The following is an 18606-nucleotide window of genomic DNA, read 5'->3' as shown; positions in this document are numbered from 1 at the left end:
GACACAAATCAACCAAAACCCTAATGTCACCTAGATACTCCAATGTCACCTCAAGTATCCGTGGGTATGATTATACGATATGCATCACACAATCTCAAAATCATCTATTCAACCAACACAAAGAACTTCAAAGAGTGCCCCAAAGTTTCTACCAGAGAGTCAAGACGAAAACGTGTGCCAACCCCTATGCATAAGTTCACAAAGTCACTGAACCCGCAAGTTGATCACCAAAACATACATCAAGTAGATCACGTGAATATCCCATTCTCACCACAGATAAGCACATGCAAGACATACATCAAGTGTTCTCAAATTCTTAAAGACTCAATCCGATAAGATAACTTCAAAGGGAAAACTCAATCCATTACAAGAGAGTAGAGGGGGAGAAACATCATAAGATCCAACTATAATAGCAAAGCTCGCGATACATCAAGATCGTGCCGAATCAAGAACGCGCGAGAGAGAGATCAAACACATAGCTACTGGTACATACCCTCGGCCCCGAGGGTGAACTACTCCCTCCTCGTCATGGAGAGCGCCAGACTGATGAAGATGGCCACCGGTGAGGGATACCCCCTCCGGGAGGGTGCCGGAACAGGGTCCCAGTTGGTTTTTGGTGGCTACAGAGGCTTGCGGCGGTGGAACTCCCGATCTAGGTTATGTTTTGGACGTTTCTTTATTTATAGGAATTTTTGGCGTAGGTCTCACGTTAGGGGGGGATCTCCGAGTCGTCCACGAGATAGGGGCCCACGCCCAGGGGGTGGGCACGCCCCCACCCTCGTGGACAGCCCGGGACTCTTCTGGCCCAACTCTTTTACTCCGGGGGCTTCTTTTGGTCCATAAAAAATCATCAAAAATTGGCACGTCAATTGGACTCCGTTTGGTATTCCTTTTCTGTAAAACTCAAAAACAAAGAAAAAACAGAAACTGACACTGGGCTCTAGGTTAATAGGTTAGTCCCAAAAATCATATAAAATAGCATATAAATGCATATAAAACATCCTAGATGGATAATATAATAGCATGGAACAATCAAAAATTATAGATACGTTGGAGACGTATCAAGCATCCCCAAGCTTAATTCCTGCTCGTCCTCGAGTAGGTAAATGATAAAAATAGAATTTTTGATGTGGAATGCTACCTAGCATATTTATGAATGTGATCTTCTTTATTGTGGCAAGAATATTCAGATCCATAAGATTCCAGACAAAAGTTTAATATTGACATGAAAACAATAATACTTCAAGCATACTAACAAAGCAATCATGTCTTCTCAAAATAACACGGCCAAAGAAAGCTATCCCTACAAAATCATATAGTCTGGCTATGCTCTATCTTCATGACACAAAATATTTAAATCATGCACAACCCCGATGACAAGCCAAGCAATTGTTTCATACTTTAGTATTCTCAAACTTTTTCAACTTTCACGCAATACATGAGCGTGAGCCATGGACATAGCACTATAGGTGGAATAGAATGGTGGTTGTGGAGAAGAAAAAAAGGAGGAAGATGGTCTCACATCAACTAGGCGTATTAACGGGCTATGGAGATGCCCATCAATAGATATCAATGTGAGTGAGTCGGGATTGCCATGCAACAGATGCACTGGAGCTATAAGTGTATGGAAGCTCAAAAAGAAACTAAGTGGGTGTGCATCCAACTTGCTTGCTCACGAAGACCTATGGCATTTTGAGGAAGCCCATTGTTGGAATATACGAGCCAAGTTCTATAATGAAAATTCCCACTAGTATATGAAAGTGACAAAATAGGAGACTCTCTATCATGAAGATCATGGTGCTACTTTGAAGCACAAGTGTGGTAAAAGGATAGTAGCATTGCCCCTTCTCTCTTTTTCTCTCATTTTTTTGGGCCTTTTTTTATGGCCTCTTTTTTTTTGTCCGGAGTCTCATCCCGACTTGTGGGGGAATCATAGTCTCCATCATCCTTTCCTCACTGGGACAATGCTCTAATAATGAAGATCATCACACTTTTATTTACTTACAACTCAAGAATTACAACTCGATGCTTAGAACAAGATATGACTCTATATGAATGCCTCCGGTAGTGTACCGGGATGTGAAATGAATCAAGAGTGACATGTATGAAAGAATTATTAAGGTGGCTTTGCCACAAATACGATGTCAACTACATGATAATGCAAAGCAATATGACAATGATGGAGCGTGTCATAAAAAACGGAACGGTGGGAAGTTGCATGGCAATATATCTCGGAATGGCTATGGAAATGCCATAGTAGGTAAGTATGGTGGCTGTTTTGAGGAAGGTATATGGTGGGTGTATGGTACCGGCGAAAGTTGCGCAGCACAAGAGAGGCTAGCAATGGTGGAAGGGTGAGAGTGCGTATAATCCATGGACTCAACACTAGTCATAAAGAACTCATCTACTTATTGCAAAAATCTATTATTTATCAAAGCGAAGTACTACACGCATGCTCCTAGGGGGATAGATTGGTAGGAAAAGACCATCGCTCGTCCCCGACCGCCACTCATAAGGAAGACAATCAATAAATAAATCATGCTCTGACTTCATCACATAACGGTTCACCATACGTGCATGCTACGGGAATCACAAACTTTAACACAAGTATCTCTCAAATTCACAACTACTCGATTAGCATGAATCTAATATCACCATCTTCTCTCAAAACAATCATAAGGAACCAAACTTCTCATAGTATTCAATGCACTTTATATGAAAGTTTTTTGTTATATTCCTCTTGGATGCCTATCATATTAGGACTAAATTCATAACCAAAGCAAATTACCATGCTGTTTAAGACACTCAAAATAGTATAAGTGAAGCATGAGAGTTCATCTATTTCTTCAAAATAAAACCACCACCGTGCTCTAAAAGGATATAAGTGAAGCACTAGAGCAAATGACAAACTACTCTGAAAGATATAAGTGAAGATCAATGAGCAGTCGAATAATTATGTAACTATGTGAAGACTCTCTAACATTTAATAATTTCAGATCTTGTGATATTATTCAAACATCAAGCAAAACTAAATAAAATGACGCTCCAAGCAAAACACATATCATGTGGTGAATAAAAATATAGCTCCAAGTAAAGTTACCGATGAACGAAGACGAAAGTGGGGATGCCATCCGGGGCATCCCCAAGATTAGGCTCTTGGTTGTCCTTGAATATTGCCTAGGGGGTGCCTTGGGCATCCCCAAGCTTAGGCTCTTGCCACTCCTTATTCCATAGTCCATCGAATCTTTACCCAAAACTTGAAAACTTCACAACACAAAACTCAACAGAAAACTCGTAAGCTCCGTTAGTAAAAGAAAATAAATCACCACTTAGGTAATGTTATGAACTCATTATAAATTCATATTGGTGTAATATCTACTGTATTCCAACTTCTCTATGGTTCATACCCTCCGATACTACTCATAGATTCATCAAAATAAGCAAACAACACATAGAAACCAGAATCTGTCAAAAACAGAACAGTCTGTAGTAATCTGTATCAAACGTATACTTCTCCAACTCCAAAAATTCTGAAATAAATTGGTGGACGTGAGTAATTTATCTATTGATCATCTGCAAAAAGAATCAACCTAAAAGCGCTCCCAGTAAAAACATGGCAGCTAATCTCGTGAGTGCTAAAGTTTCTGTTTTTTACAGCAAGATCACAAAGACTTCACCCAAGTCTTCCCAAAGGTTCTACTTGGCACAAACACTAATTAAAACATGAAAACACATCTAAACAGAGGCTAGATGAATTATTTTTTACTAAACAGGAGCAAAAGCAAAGAACAAAAATAAAATTGGGTTGCCTCCCAACAAGCGCTAACGTTTAATGCCCCTAGCTAGGCATGATGATTTCAATGATGCTCACATAAAATATAAGAATTAAAACATAAAGAGAGCATCATGAAGCATATGGAAAGCACATTTAAGTCTAACCCACTTCCTATGCATAGGGATTTTGTGAGCAAACAACTTATGGGAACAATAATCAACTAGTATAGGAAAGCAAAACAAGCATAACTTCAAAACTTTTAACACGTAGAGAGGAAACTTGATATTATTGCAATTCCTACAAGCATATATTCCTCCCTCATAATAATTTTCAGTAGAATCATTAATGAATTCAACAATATAACCACCACATAAAGCATTCTTTTCATGATCTACAAGCATAGAATTTTTATTACTCTCCACATAAGCAAATTTCTTCTCATCAATAGTAGTGGGAGCAAACTCAACAAAATAACTATCATGTGAAGCATAATCCAATTGAAAATTAAAATCATGACGACAAGTTTCATGGTTATCTTTATTCTTTATAGCATACGTGTCATCACAATAATCATCATAAATAGGAGGCATGCTTTCATCATAATAAATTTGCTCATCAAAACTTGGGGGAATAAACATATAATCTTCATCAAACATAGCATCCCCAAGCTTGTGGCTTTGTATATCATTAGCATCATGGGCATTCAAAGAATTCATACTAACAACATTGCAATCATGCTCATCATTCACATGTTTTATGCCAAGCATTCTATGTAATTCTTCTTCTAGTACTTGAGCACAATTTTCCTTCCCATCATTTTCACAAAAGATATTAAAAAGATGAAGCATATGAGGCACCCTTAATTCCATTTTTTTGTAGTTTTATTTTATAGACTAAACTAGTGATAAAACAAGAAACTAAAAGATTTGATTGCAAGATCTAAAGATATACCTTCAAGCACTAACCTCCTCGGCAACGGCGCCAGAAGCTACTTGATGTCTACTACGCAACCTTTTTCTGGTAGACGTTGTTGGGCCTCCAAGTGCGGAGGTTAATAGGACAGTAGCAAATTTCCCTCAAGTGGATGACAAAAGGTTTATCAATCCGTGGGAGGCGTAGGATGAAGATGGTCTCTCTCAAGCAACCCTGCAACCAAATAACAAAGAGTCTCTTGTGTCCCCAACACACCCAATACAATGGTAAATTGTATAGGTGCACTCGTTCGGCGAAGAGATGGTGATACAAGTGCAATATGGATGATAGATATGGGTATTTGTAATCTTAAAATATAAAAACAGCAAGGTAGCAAGTGGTAAAAGTTAGCGTAAACGGTATTGCAATGCGTTGAAACAAGGCCTAGGGTTCATACTTTCACTAGTGCAAGTTCTCTCAACAATAATAACATAATTGGATCATATAACTATCCCTCAACATGCAACAAAGAGTCGCTCCAAAGTCACTAATAGCGGAGAAAAAACGAAGAGATTATTGTAGGGTACGAAACCACCTCAAAGTTATCCTTTCTGATCGATCTATTCAAGAGTCCGTAATAAAATAACACGAAGCTATTCTTTCCGTTCAATCTATCATAGAGTTCGTACTAGAATAACACCTTAAGACACAAATCAACCAAAACCCTAATGTCAACTAGATACTCCAATGTCACCTCAAGTATCCGTGGGTATGATTATACGATATGCATCACACAATCTCAAAATCATCTATTCAACCAACACAAAGAACTTCAAAGAGTGCCCCAAAGTTTCTACCAGAGAGTCAAGACGAAAACGTGTGCCAACCCCTATGCATAAGTTCACAAAGTCACTGAACCCGCAAGTTGATCACCAAAACATACATCAAGTAGATCACGTGAATATCCCATTCTCACCACAGATAAGCACATGCAAGACATACATCAAGTGTTCTCAAATTCTTAAAGACTCAATCCGATAAGATAACTTCAAAGGGAAAACTCAATCCATTACAAGAGAGTAGAGGGGGAGAAACATCATAAGATCCAACTATAATAGCAAATCTCGCGATACATCAAGATCGTGTCGAAGCAAGAACGCGCGCGAGAGAGATCAAACACATAGCTACTTGTACATACCCTCAGCCCGAGGGTGAACTACTCCCTCCTCGTCATGGAGAGCGCCGGACTGATGAATATGGCCACCGGTGAGGGATCCCCCCTTCGGCAGGGTGCCGGAACAGGGTCCCGATTGGTTTTTGGTGGCTACAGAGGCTTGCGGTGGCGGAACTCCCGATCTAGGTTATGTTTTGGAGGTTTCTGTATTTATAGGAATTTTTGGCGTAGGTCTCACGTCAGGGGGGTCTCTGAGTCGTCCATGATATAGGGGCGCATGCCCAGGGGGTGGGCGCGCCCCCCCACCCTCGTGGACAGCCCGAGAATCTTCTGGCCCAACTCTTTTACTACGGGGGCTTCTTTTGGTCCATAAAAATCATCAAAAATTGGCACGTCAATTGGACTCCGTTTGGTATTCCTGTTCTGTAAAACTCAAAAACAAGGAAAAAACAGAAACTGGCACTGGGCTCTAGGTTAATAGGTTAGTCCCAAAAATCATATAAAATAGCATATAAATGCATATAAAACATCCTAGATGGATAATATAATAGCATGGAACAATCAAATATTATAGATACGTTGGAGACGTATCACGAACTTGTAGTCGGTGTTGTTGACAAACCTGGCGAAACGGTCGCAAGGCTCTTTGGCCATGCAGTAGTGGAAGATGAGGACATGATTGCGCACGCGCAACTGGGCAATGACAACCTTTTGATCTTTGCCGGGATGACCGCCGGTGTACTGGAGGTCGATGCCGACCACCTTGTACTTGTCTCGAGTAAGCAACTGCTCCACGGTGCTGATATAGTCGTCCACCATGACCGGGTCGATGGTGTACACTGGTACGTCTCCGTCGTATCTATAATTTTTGATTGTTTCTTGCCAATATTATACAACTTTTACATATTTTTGGCAACAATTTATATGATTTATTGGACTAACCTATTGATCCAATGCCCAGTGTCAGTTCCTGTTTGTTGCGTGATTTTTGTTTCGCAAAAAATCCATATCAAAAGAAGTCCAAACGCGATAAAATTTTACGGAGAATTATTTTGGAATATATGTGATTTTTGGGAGGTGGAATCAACGCAAATGGGGGCCCACAACCCCCAAGATACACCAGGGTGTGCAAGGGGGTGCCAGGCGCGCCCATGTGTCTTATGCCCTCCTCGTATGGCAGTTGGGGCCCTTCTTCTGGCGCAAGAAAGATAATTTACGGAAAAAAATCGTGTAATAATTTCAGCGCAATCGGAGTTACGGATCTCCGGGAATTTAAGAAAACGTGAAGGGCCAGATCTGGGGAATGCGAAACAGGAGAGTACGGAGAGGAGATCCAATATCGGAGGGGCTCCCGCCCCTCCGCCGCCATGGAGGCCATGGACCAGAGGGGGAACTCTCCTCCCATCTAGGGGGAGGCCAAGGAAGAAGAAGAAAGGAGGGGGCTTGATACGTCTCGAACGTATCTATAATTTTTGATTGTTCCATGCTGTTATATTATCAATCTTGGATGTTTTATAATCATTTTATAGTCTTTTTATATCATTTTCTGGTACTAACCTATTGACATAGTGCCAAGTGCCAGTCGTTGTTTTCTGCATGTTTTTTACATCGCAGGAAATCAATACCAAACGGAGTCCAAATGCAACGAAACTTCACGGAGATTTTTTACAGACCAGAAGACACCTAATAGGCCAAGGCTGTCCTTGGGGGTGCTCCAAGGGGAGCACAACCCACCAGGCCGCGCCAGGAGGCCCAGACGCGCCCTGGTGGGTTGTGCCCACCTCAGGTGCCCCCCGGACCGCCTCTTTGCTCTATAAATACCCCAATATTCCAGAAACCCTAGGGGAGTCGACGAAAATCAATTCCAGCCGCCGCAGAGTCCAGAACCACCAGATCCAATCTAGACACTGCTACCTCTTGAGCACTACGTTGGTTTTCCCTTGAAGAGGAAAGGGTGATACAGCTAAGTAGCGTAAGTATTTCCCTCAGTTTTTGAGAACCAAGGTATCAATCCAGTAGGAGGCTGCAAGTACCTCGCACCTACACAAACAAATAAATCCTCGCAACCAACGCGATAAGGGGTTGTCAATCCCTACACGGTCACTTACGAGAGTGAGATCTGATAGATATGATAAGATAATATTTTTGGTATTTTTATGATAGAGATGCAAAGTAAAATAAAAGCAACGGAAATAACTAAGTGTTGGAAGATTAATATGATGGAAAATAGACCCGGGGGCCATAGGTTTCACTAGTGACTTCTCTCATGAGCATAAGTATTTTACGGTGGGTGAACAAATTACTGTTGAGCAATTGACAGAATTGAGCATAGTTATGAGAATATCTAGGTATGATCATGTATATAGGCATCACGTCCGAGAAAAGTAGACCGATTCCTGCCTGCATCTACTACTATTACTCCACACATCGACCGCTATCCAGCATGCATCTAGAGTATTAAGTTCATAAGAACAGAGTAACGCCTTAAGCAAGATGACATGATGTAGAGGGATAAATTCATGCAATATGATAAAAAAAAAACCCCATCTTGTTATCCTCGATGGCAACAATACAATACGTGCCTTGTTGCCCCTACTGTCACTGGGAAAGGACACCGCAAGATTGAACCCAAAGCTAAGCACTTCTCCCATTGCAAGAAAGATCAATCTAGTAGGCCAAACCAAACTGATAATTCGAAGAGACTTGCAAAGATAACCAATCACACATAAAAGAATTCAGAAGATTCAAATATTGAGATAAACTTGATCATAAACCCACAATTCAGCGGTCTCAACAAACACACCGCAAAAGAAGATTACATTGAATAGATCTCCACAAGAGAGGGGGAGAACATTGTATTGAGATCCAAAAAGAGAGAGAAAGCCATCTACCTAATAACTATGGACCCGAAGGTTTTAGGTAAACTACTCACACTTCATCGGAGAGGCTATGGTGTTGATGTATTAGCCCTCAGTGATCGATGCCCCCTCCGGCGGAGCTCCGGAACAGGCCCCAAGATGGGATCTCGTGGGTACAGAAGGTTGCGGCGGTGGAATTAGGTTTTTGGCTCCGTATCTGATCGTTTGGGGGTACATAGGTATATATAGTAGGAAGGAGTACGTCGGTGGAGCAACAGGGGGCCCACGAGGGTGGAGGGCGCGCCCAGGGGGGTAGGCGCGCCCCCTACCTCCTGGCTTCCTGCTTGATTTCTTGACGTAGGGTCCAAGTCCTCTGGATCATGTTCGTTCCGAAAATCACGTTCCCGAAGGTTTCATTCCGTTTGGACTCCGTTTGATATTCTTTTTCTGCGAAACTCTGAAATAGGCAAAAAACAACAATTCTGGGCTGAGCCTCCGGTTAATAGGTTAGTCCCAAAAATAATATAAAAGTGAATAATAAAGCCCAATAATGTCCAAAACAGAAGATAATATAGCATGGAGCAATCAAAAATTATAGATACGTTGGAGACGTATCAAGCATCCCCAAGCTTAATTCCTGCTCGTCCTCGAGTAGGTAAATGATAAAAATAGAATTTTTGATGCGGGATGCTACTTGGCATAATTTCAATGTAATTCTTCTTAATTGTGGTATGAATATTCAGATCCGAAAGATTCAAGATAAAAGTTCATATTGACATAAAAATAATAATACCTCAAGCATACTAACTAAGCAATTATGTCCTATCAAAATGACATGGCCAAAGAAAGTTCATCCCTGCAAAATCATATAGTTTAGTCATGCTCCATTTTCGTCACACAAGAATGCTCTCATCATGCACAACCCCGATGACAAGCCAAGCAATTGTTTCATACTTTAGTAATCTCAAACTTTTTCAATCTTCACGCAATACATAAGCGTGAGCCATGGACATAGCACTATGGGTGGAATAGAATATGATGATGGGGGTTATGTGGAGAAGACAAAAAGGGAGAAAGTCTCACATCAACGAGGCTAATCAATGAGCTATGGAGATGCCCATCGATTGATGTTAATGCAAGGAGTAGGGATTGCCATGCAACGGATGCACTAGAGCTATAAATATATGAAAGCTCAACAAAAGAAACTAAGTGGGTGTGCATCCAACTTGCTTGCTCACGAAGACCTAGGGCACTTGAGGAGGACCATTGTTGGAATGTACAAGCCAAGTTCTATAATGAAAAATTCCCACTAGTATATGAAAGTGACAAAACAAGAGACTCTATCATGAAGATTATGGTGCTACTTTGAAGCACAAGTGTGGTAAAAGGATAGTAACATTGTCCCTTCTCTTTTTTTCTCTCATTTTTTGGGCCTTCTCTTTTTTATGGCCTTTCTCACTTTTTTTCCTCACTTGGGACAATGCTCTAGAAAAATGATGATCATCACACTTCTATTTATTTACAACTCAATGATTACAACTCGATACTAGAACAAAGTATGACTCTATATGAATGCCTCCGGCGGTGTACCGGGATATGCAATGAACCAAGAGTGACATGTATGAAAGAATTATGAACGGTGGCTTTGCCACAAATACTATGTCAACTACATGATCATGCAAAGCAATATGACAATGATGAATGTGTCATGATAAATGGAATGGTGGAAAGTTGCATGGCAATATATCTCGGAATGGCTATGGAAATGCCATAATAGGTAGGTATGGTGGCTGTTTTGAGGAAGATATTAGGAGGTTTATGTGTGAAAGAGCGTATCATATCACGGGGTTTGGATGCACCGGCGAAGTTTGCACCAACTCTCAATGTGAGAAAGGGCAATGCACGGTACCGAAGAGGCTAGCAATGATGGAAAGGTGAGGGTGCGTATAATCCATGGACTCAACATTAGTCATAAAGAACTCACATACTTATTGCAAAAATCTACAAGTCATCAAAAACCAAGCACTACACGCATGCTCCTAGGGGGATAGATTGGTAGGAAAAGACCATCCCTCGTCCCCGACCGCCACTCATAAGGAGGACAATCAAAGAACACCTCATGTTTCAAATTTGTTACATAACGTTTACCATACGTGCATGCTACGGGACTTGCAAACTTCAACACAAGTATTTCTCAAATTCGCAACTACTCAACTAGCACAACTTTGATATCACTATCTCCATATCTCAAAACAATCATCAAGCATCAAACTTCTCTTAGTATTCAACACACTCATAAGAAAGTTTTTACTATTCTTGAATACCTAGCATATTAGGAATTTTTAAAGCAAATTACCATGCTATTTAAGACTCTCAAAATAATCTAAGTGAAGCATGAGAGATCAATAGTTTCTATAAAACAAATCCACCACCGTGCTCTAAAAGATATAAGTGAAGTACTAGAGCAAGAACTATATAACTCAAAAGATATAAGTGAAGCACATAGAGTATTCTAATAATTTCCGAATCATGTGTGTCTCTCTCAAAAGGAGTGTACAGCAAGGATGATTGTGGTAAACTAAAAATCAAAGACTCAAATCATACAAGACGCTCCAAGCAAAACACATATCATGTGGTGAATAAAAATATAGCTCCAAGTAAAGTTACCGATGGAAGTAGATGAAAGAGGGGATGCCTTCCGGGGCATCCCCAAGCTTTGGCTTTTTGGTGTCCTTACATTATCTTGGGGGTGCCATGGGCATCCCCAAGCTTAGGATCTTGCCACTCCTTGTTCCATAATCCATCAAATCTTTCACCCAAAACTTGAAAACTTCACAACACAAAACTTAGCAGAATATCTCGTGAGCTCCGTTAGCGAAAGAAAACAAAAGACCACTTCAAGGTACTGTAATGAACTCATTCTTTATTTATATTGGTGTTAAACCTACTGTATTCCAACTTCTCTATGGTTTATAAACTCTTTTACTAGTCATAGATTCATCAAAATAAGCAAACAACACACGAAAAACAGAATCTGTCAAAAACAGAACAGTCTGTAGTAATCTGTAACTAACACAAACTTCTGGAACTCCAAAAAATCAGCAAAAATAGGACGACCTAGACAATTTGTTTATTGATCAGCAGAAATTTGAATCAATATTTTATCACGTCCTGGTGATTTTTAAAAATTATTTTCGTGAACAGAAAGTGTCTGGAATTTTCTGGAAGATCAAATAACTATCATCCAAGAAGATCCTATAGGTTTAACTTGGCACAAACACTAATTAAAACATAAAACACATATAACCAGAGTCTAGATCAAATATTTATTCCTAAACAGAAGCAAAAAGCAAAAACTAAAAATAAAATTGGGTTGCCTCCCAACAAGCGCTATCATTTAACGCCCCTAGCTAGGCATAGAAGCAAGGATAGATCTAGGTATTGACATCTTTGGTAGGCAATCCATAAGTGGCTCTCATAATATATTCATATGGTAGTTTTATTTTATTCCTAGGGAAGTGTTCCATGCCTTTCTTTAATGGAAATTGGAATCTAATATTCCATTCCTTCATATCAATAATTGCACCAATCGTTCTAAGGAGAGGTCTACCAAGAATAATAGGACATGAAGGATTGCAATCTATGTCAAGAACGATAAAATCTACTGGCACATAGTTCCTATTTGCAATAATAAGAACATCATTAATTCTTCCCATAGGTTTCTTAATGGTGGAATCCGCAAGGTGCAAGTTTAAAGAGCAATCATCAAAATCACGGAAACCTAGCAAATCACACAAGGTTTTTGGAATCGTGGAAACACTAGCACCCAAATCACACAAAGCATAGCATTCAGGATCTTTAATCTTAATTTTAATAGTAGGTTCCCACTCATCATAAAGTTTTCTAGGAATAGAGACTTCCAACTGAAGGTTTTCTTCATAAGATTGCATCATAGCATCAACGATATGTTTGGTAAAAGCTTTATTTTGACTATAAGCATGAGGAGAATTTAGCACGGATTGCAACAAGGAAATACAATCTATCAAAGAGCAATTATCATAATTAAATTCCTTGAAATCCAAAATAGTGGGTTTATTAATATCTAGGGTTTTGATCTCTTCAATCCCACTTTTATCAATTTTAGCATCAAGATCTAAAAACTCCGAATTTTTGGAACGCCTTCTAGGTAAGGGTGGATCATATTCAGTCCCATCATTATCAAGATTCATATTGCAAAACAAAGATTTAATAGGGGACACATCAATAACTTTTAGATCTTCATCTTTGTTTTCATAAAATTTAGAAGAACACGCTTTTATAAAGCAATCTTTCTTAGCACGCATCCTAGCGTTTCTTTCTTTGCACTCATCAATGGAAATTCTCATGGCTTTGAGAGACTCATTGATATCATGCTTAGGAGAAATAGATCTCAGTTTCAAAGAATCAACATCAAGAGAAATTCTATCAACGTTCCTAGCCAATTCATCAACTTTAAGCAATTTTTCTTCAAGCAAGGCATTGAAATTCTTTTGCAAATTCATAAATTCCTTAACACTAGTCTCAAATTCGGAGGACATATTATTAAAATTTCCATAAGAATTGTTGTAGGAATTACCATAATTATTAGAGGAATTGCTAGGATAAGGCCTAGGATTAAAGTTTCCTCTATACGCGTTGTTACCAAAATTATTCCTACCAACAAAATTTACATCCATAGATTCATTATTATTCTCAATCAAAGTAGACAAAGGCATATCATTAGGATCAGAAGAAACACTCTTAGTAGCAAATAATTTCATAAGTTCATCCATCTTTCCACTCAAAACATTAATTTCTTCTATCGCATGCACTTTTTTATTAGTAGATCTTTCAGTGTGCCATTGAGAATAATTAACCATAATATTATCTAGGAGTTTAGTAGCTTCTCCTAAAGTGATTTTCATAAAAGTGCCTCCCGCGGCCGAATCTCAAAGATTTCTAGAAGCAAAATTCAATCTGGCATAAAAAATTTGTATAATCATCCACAAATTCAAACCATGTGTAGGGCAATTACGTATCATTAATTTCATCCTATCCCAAGCTTGTGCAACATGTTCATGATCAAGTTGCTTAAAATTCATAATATCGTTTCTAAGAGAGATAATCTTAGTGGGAGGAAAATACTTAGAGATAAAAGCATATTTGCACTTATTCCAAGAATCAATACTATTTTTAGGCAAAGACGAAACCCAAGCTTTAGCACGATCTCTAAGTGAAAAAGGAAATAGCTTCAATTTAACAATATCATTGGCAACATCTTTCTTCTTTTGCATATCACACAAATCAACGAAGCTATTTAGATGAGTAGCGGCATCTTCACTAGGAAGGCCGGCAAATTGATCTTTCATAACAAGATTCAACAAAGCAGCATTGATTTCACAAGATTCAGTATCGGTAAGAGGAGCAATCGGAGTGCTAAGGAAATCATTATTGTTGGTATTGGTAAAGTCACATAATTTGGTATTATCTTGAGCCATCGTGACAAGCAAGCAATCCAACACACGAGCAAACAAGAAGCAAGCGAAAAGAGGCGAACGAAAAAAGAGAGGGCGAATAAAATGACAAGGGTGAAGTGGGGGAGAGGAAAACGAGAGGCAAATGGCAAATAATGTAATGCAGGAGATAAGGGTTTGTGATGGGTACTTGGTATGTTGACTTTTGCGTAGACTCCCCGGCAACGGCGCCAGAAATCCTTCTTGCTACCTCTTGAGCACTGCGTTGGTTTTCCCTTGAAGAGGAAAGGGTGATGCAGCAAAGTAGCATAAGTATTTCCCTCAGTTTTTGAGAACCAAGGTATCAATCCAGTAGGAGGCTACACGCAAGTCCCTCGCACCTACACAAACAAATAAATCCTCGCAACCAACGCGATAAGGGGTTGTCAATCCCTACACGGTCACTTACAAGAGTGAGATATGATAAGATAATATTTTTGGTATTTTATGATAGAGATGCAAAGTAAAATAAAAGCAACGGAAATAACTAAGTGTTGGAAGATTAATATGATGGAAAATAGACCCGGGGGCCATAGGTTTCACTAGTGGCTTCTCTCATGAGCATAAGTATTTTACGGTGGGTGAACAAATTGCTGTTGAGCAATTGACAGAATTGAGCATAGTTATGAGAATATCTAGGTATGATCATGTATATAGGCATCACGTCCGAGAAAAGTAGACCGACTCCTGCCTGCATCTACTACTATTACTCCACACATCGACTGCTATCCAGCATGCATCTAGAGTATTAAGTTCATAAGAACAGAGTAACGCCTTAAGCAAGATGACATGATGTAGAGGGATAAATTCATGCAATATGATAAAAAAACCATCTTGTTATCCTCGATGGCAACAATACAATACGTGCCTTGCTGCCCCTACTGTCACTGGGAAGGACACCACAAGATTGAACCCAAAGCTAAGCACTTCTCCCATTGCAAGAAAGATCAATCTAGTAGGCCAAACCAAACTGATAATTCGAAGAGACTTGCAAAGATAACCAATCACACATAAAAGAATTCAGAAGATTCAAATATTGTTCATAGATAAACTTGATCATAAACCCACAATTCATCGGTCTCAACAAACACACCGCAAAAGAAGATTACATCGAATAGATCTCCACAAGAGAGGGGGATAACATTGTATTGAGATCCAAAAAGAGAGAGAAAGCCATCTAGCTAATAACTATGGACCCGAAGGTCTGAGGTAAACTACTCACACTTCATCGGAGAGGCTATGGTGTTGATGTAGAAGCACTCCGTGATCGATGCCCCCTCCGGCGGAGCTCCGGAACAGGCCCCAAGATGGGATCTCGCGGGTACAGAAGGTTGCGGCGGTGGAATTAGGTTTTTGGCTCCGTATCTGATCGTTTGGGGGTACGTAGGTATACAGGAGGAAGGAGTACGTCGGTGGAGCAACAGGGGGGCCACGAGGGCGGAGGGCGCGCCCAGGGGGGTAGGCGCGCCCCTACCTCGTGGCTTCCTGCTTGATTTCTTGACGTAGGGTCCAAGTCCTCTGGATCATGTTCGTTCCAAAAATCACGTTCCCGAAGGTTTCATTCCGTTTGGACTCCGTTTGATATTCTTTTTCTGTGAAACTCTGAAATAGGCAAAAAACAGCAATTCTGGGTTGGGCCTCCGGTTAATAGTTAGTCCCAAAAATAATATAAAAGTGAATAATAAAGCCCAATAATGTCCAAAACAGAAGATAATATAGCATGGAGCAATAAAAAATTATAGATATGTTGGAGACGTATCAGACACCATCACGGAGGGGTTCACCACTTCCATTGGTGCCTCTTCGGTGATGCGTGAGTAGTTCTTTGTAGACCTTCGGGTCCGTAGTTAGTAGCTAGATGGCTTCCTCTCTCTCACTGAATTCTCAATACAATGGTCTCTTGGAGATCCATATGATGTAACTCTTTTTGCGGTGTGTTTGTTGGGATCGGATGAACTTTGAGTTTGTGATCAGATCTATCTTTGTATATCCATGAAAGTTATTTGAGTTTGTTTGATCTATTATATGCATGATCTCTTATAGCCTCATATTTGTTCTCTGATATTTGGGTTTTGTTTGGCCAACTTGATCTATTTATCTTGCAACAGGAAGAGGTGCTTTGTAGTGGGTTCGATCTTACAGTGCTTGATCCCAGTGACAGAAGGGGAACCTACACATATGTATCGTTGCTACTAAGGATAAAACGATGGGGTCTATCTCTACATAGATAGATCTTTCTACATCATGTCATCGTTCTTATTGCATTACTCCGTTTCTCCATGAACTTAATACACTAGATGCATGCTGGATAGTGGTCGATGTGTGGAGTAATAGTAGTAGATGCAGGCAGGAGTCGGTCTACTAATCTTGGACGTGATGCCTATATAATGATCATTGCCTGGATATCATCATGATTATTTGAAGTTCTATTAATTGCCCAACAGTAATTTTTTTACCCACCGTTCGCTATTTTTCTCGAGGGAAGCCACTAGTGAAACCTACGCCCCCGGGTCTCTTTCTCATATTATTTGCCTTTGCGATCTACTTTTCCTTTGCTTTTATTTTCAGATCTATTAATCCAAAAATACAAAAATACCTTGGTGCGTTTTATTCTTATTTATTTTATTTGGTGTTCGATCTATCAATCTACTACAATTTTCTCACGTCCGTTTGCCAATTTCTGGCGCCGTTGCCCGAAAGGGATTCACAACCCCTTTAACACGTCGGGTTGCGAGAAGTTGTTATTTATGTGCAGGGGCTGTTTACGTTGTGTTGCTTGGTTCTCCTACTGGTTCGATAACCTTGCACTACTGCAGGCTGCTGCTAATGCGACACTACGATCAGAGAACCTTCGACGAAACTGTGTGCGATGCAATAATCGCAAACGGTGGTGCAAAAGAACCATAAAAAAAGGTGCAAAACGTTTGCGATGGCGGAGCCATCAAACATGGTTCAGATTTTAGTTGCGTGTGAGATCCAGGGCATACGTTTCAGTCCAATGAACTATTTGCGATGAGGCGGAACAAAAGAAACAGGCGGCCTGATGAAGGCGTGTGCGATATAGAGCATACGGTTCACTGAGATGAACCGTTGTGATTAGGCAACACAAAAGAAACGGTCAGCCAGATCAAGGTGTGTGTGATTTAGGGCATATGCTTTAGAAGGATTAACTGTTTGCGATTAGGCAACAGAACAGAAACGGGTTAGCTAGATCAAAGTGTCTGCGATTGATGGCATACACTTCACATGGATGAACTGTTTGCGATTAGCCACAACAAACTGAAATAGTTAGATAGATCAATGTGTGTGCGCTAGACGGGCACACACATTCTAATTAAAAGAAGCGTGCGCGATGGTAATAACGAGCGCGCACGGTTGTTGGAACAAGACGTGTGCTGACATTGCCTATTGCGGTGCACCCTATGGTGCAAACGCCACGTACACGGCCGAGAAGGCGTACATGCCCACGTTACGACTTTCAGGAATAGTGCCGCACTTATAACCGCCAGTAAATTTTGAGCATGCATCCCGTCACAATTTTTTTTAGAAGAACAGGGAGGCCGCGTCCCGTCACATTCCAAATTGCAAACCTGTCACACCGATCAAAACCTAAACGGTTTCCCACTTAGGAGCGTATTACTACTCGGTTATAAATACTACTACTCCATGATGACTGCACAATGCACATTCCTCCTCAACTCTTCATCCACAAAAACAAACAAGTCATTCATCATCGTTCCCTTGCGTCTACCATGGCCAGCATGAGTTCTGGGTCAAGAGATTGCCACCAGAGAGAGGCAAGCCTAGAAGAGGAAGCACGAGAGATGTCCCGCCTCGCCGCGAAAGCAGCCAACATGTCCCGCCGCGCGGCTGTAGCAGCAGAGAGGTCCCGCCACGCTGCTGAAGCATCACGGAGGTCCCGTCGTGCCGTCGATGCAGCAGACTGGTCCGGCCGCGCCGCGGAAGCAGAAGAGATGTCCCGCCGCGCCGCGAATGCAACTGAGATGTCCTCCCGCGCCGTGGCGGCCTGGGAAAATGTCTCGCGGGCAGGCGAGGACTCTTACAGGCGCATGCGTGCCCTCGTCCTTAGGCAGATGGATCAGATCTCCAGGTGGGCGAGGTTGCAGGATGACCTGAAAGCCTCGTTTGAACAGTCTACCGGAGTTGTCGGATGTGGGGTTCCGGCAAACCCTTAAGGTTCGAACGCTGGGGTGCGCGCGAAGTCTTTCCCTCCTACCGATCTATGCCCTAGCTCGCTAAGATCTCGCGGACGAACTCGACCAACTCGCAACACAGAAAGACACGAGGTTTATACTGGTTCGGGCCACCGTTGTGGTGTAATACCCTACTCCAGTG

This window comes from Aegilops tauschii, chromosome 4, assembly GCF_002575655.3.
Source record: "Aegilops tauschii subsp. strangulata cultivar AL8/78 chromosome 4, Aet v6.0, whole genome shotgun sequence".
In the NCBI taxonomy this organism is placed as follows: domain Eukaryota; kingdom Viridiplantae; phylum Streptophyta; class Magnoliopsida; order Poales; family Poaceae; genus Aegilops; species Aegilops tauschii.
Note: the sequence above shows the minus strand (reverse complement) of the source record.